Source organism: Chiloscyllium punctatum, unplaced genomic scaffold, assembly GCF_047496795.1.
Source record: "Chiloscyllium punctatum isolate Juve2018m unplaced genomic scaffold, sChiPun1.3 scaffold_899, whole genome shotgun sequence".
NCBI classification, from domain to species: domain Eukaryota; kingdom Metazoa; phylum Chordata; class Chondrichthyes; order Orectolobiformes; family Hemiscylliidae; genus Chiloscyllium; species Chiloscyllium punctatum.
The window spans coordinates 40,001-42,500 of NW_027310633.1; the positions used below are offsets into that span (position 1 = coordinate 40,001).

Here is a 2,500-nt window from a genome sequence, read left to right on the forward strand (position 1 = left end):
CGAGACGGGCGGCTGCAGCAGCGGGCGGCCTGCAGCTCCCAGCACTCTCAATCGATCAACCATCGAGTCGGGTCAGCGTGTCAAACCGGCGAGCTCCACGGTCAGGCCGGCGGCGCACCAGCACCGGACCTCCGCGGCTCCCTTCACTCTTTCCACTGCCAGCCAACCGAGAGACGGACCCAATGCGGACGTGCAGAGCTTAGGCAGACCCCCCACTGGAGGCTCAACACTTCGTGGCAGCTCCGTGTCCCAGAGACCAGGAGGGTTGGCACACACACACAGTGTGAACCACCGACAGCCATTCTGGGACCGGTGACAGCCGTGCTGGCCCCACTGCCACGACACAGACGGACGCCAGGCCGCGCTCCCCGGCGGGGGGATGGCGTCGAGCCTGACGAACGGAATGTGCAGGGTGGGGGGGAAAGGCCAAGCGCTCCGACGCCGGAGGGCTCCGGAGTCTGAACTTAGGGGGACAAAGAGGACGGGTCCTCTGCGACACCCCAGCCGCGCTCTCGCCAGCCAAGGCGAGTGCGATTGATTGCCAAACGACCCTCAGACAGGCGTGGCCCCGGGAAGAACCCGGGGCCGCAAAGTGCGTTCAAAGTGTCGATGATCAATGTGTCCTGCAATTCACATTAATTCTCGCAGCTAGCTGCGTTCGTCATCGACGCACGAGCCGAGTGATCCACCGTCAAGAGTTGTCTGAGTTTGTTTTAGGTCTCTCCCTCGCCAGAGGAAAGCGACCCGGACCGCACATACGCTCCCCACCTTGAGCTACAGCCACCTGCACGCCGGCGTGCGGGCGGAGCAGGGTGGCGTGAAGCGATGGGGAGCACCATCCTGGTGCGGCCCGCAGAAACATACGTCTATTGGGGGGAGGAGGACAGGGCGCCCAAGAGGCGATGCGTGCCCCAACGCACCGCAGCGACGGAGGCAGGATCACCGCCACCATGTCGCCCGCCTAGTATCACGAGGCGTGCAGCAGCTTTGCCCTAGGAAAAGCAGAGGCGGGAACGGGCACCGGCCATCGGTTCGGCAGCGTCACTGACGCGTGCACGTGGCGGCGTGTCGGCGAGCGGACTTCCTGCGAGGAGGCGGGGGCGGCACTCGCCCGAGCAGACGCCCGCCCGGCCCAGCCACCGCCGAGGTGGACTGGGAGTCGCGGCAACGGCTCGTCATACTCGTTCCCACACTCACAGCGCAGCTTGCCCGCAAGCCACCGACCACCGATCGACGCCAGGCGCCCCGACCGAGAGCGGGATCGCTCGTTCGCCCTGCTGGCAGTTCGCTGGGGATCACTACTGCACGGAGCTCGGAGACCGACGGGCGGCAACTCGAGAGTCTTTAAACCACCACCCCCATCCCGCAAGTGCAAAGAGGCTGTATACGCACAGACGGGTGAGGGGAATAGGTACCCCGTCGGGTTTGAAGGGAGCGTGACTAGATAGCAACGATGTAAACCCAGCCGATTTGGGAGCGAAAGACCGGCGCCTGCATCACCGGCTTCGTTTCCCGTGGCTGGAGAGTACACCGAAACCCTCCGTCTGTCGCGAGCTCCCGACGACGCGGTGCCGCCAAGCAGCAGGGCCGGACCTGGTGTGGCTCCCCTCGTCGATCACAGACCGGTCGGCACTACTGACGAGACGGTGGAACGGGCTTCGCCCCTTGTGACGAAGGGTGATGCGAACCCGCCCGCCCGCGTGCGTTCGGGGTGGACTCGGCAAACGGAGATTTGAAATCGGAAAGTGTCCTCCTGCCCCGCGCAGGTAGGCGCCCAACAGTTGTGGGGGGTTTGGCGGTGACCACGGCTGCAGGGCCTGCTACCCCGACGAGCTCTCCTGCTGGCCCCGAAACCACCCTCGCGAGACAAGTTGAAACGGAAACGGGCGTACCCCCAAGCCGACGATCCTTTCTTATTTGTTACTTTTTTTTTCACTTGCTCGAGTTGTGGGGATTTGGCGGTGACCACGGCTGCAGGGCCTGCTACCCCGACGAGCTCTCCTGCTGGCCCCGAAACCACCCTCGCGAGACAAGTTGAAACGGAAACGGGCGTACCCCCAAGCCGACAGAGATCCTTTCTTATTTGTTACTTTTTTTTTTCACTTGCTCGAGTTGTGGGGGTTTGGCGGTGACCACGGCTGCAGGGCCTGCTACCCCGACGAGCTCTCCTGCTGGCCCCGAAACCACCCTCGCGAGACAAGTTGAAACGGAAACGGGCGTACCCCCAAGCCGACGATCCTTTCTTATTTGTTACTTTTTTTTTCACTTGCTCGAGTTGTGGGGGTTTGGCGGTGACCACGGCTGCAGGGCCTGCTACCCCGACGAGCTCTCCTGCTGGCCCCGAAACCACCCTCGCGAGACAAGTTGAAACGGAAACGGGCGTACCCCCAAGCCGACGATCCTTTCTTATTTGTTACTTTTTTTTTTCACTTGCTCGAGTTGTGGGGGTTTGGCGGTGACCACGGCTGCAGGGCCTGCTACCCCGACGAGCTCTCCTGCT

General features: G+C 63.1%; 1 non-coding gene across 1 annotated transcript; it reads right to left on the reverse strand.

Annotated features, from left to right (window-relative positions):
• Positions 1 to 546: 546 nt before the first annotated feature.
• LOC140474246 (5.8S ribosomal RNA) lies at positions 547 to 700 on the reverse strand. Its single transcript, XR_011958951.1, has one exon. It is a non-coding gene; the product is annotated as a 5.8S ribosomal RNA (ribosomal RNA).
• Between the last annotated feature and the right edge of the window lie 1,800 nt (positions 701 to 2,500).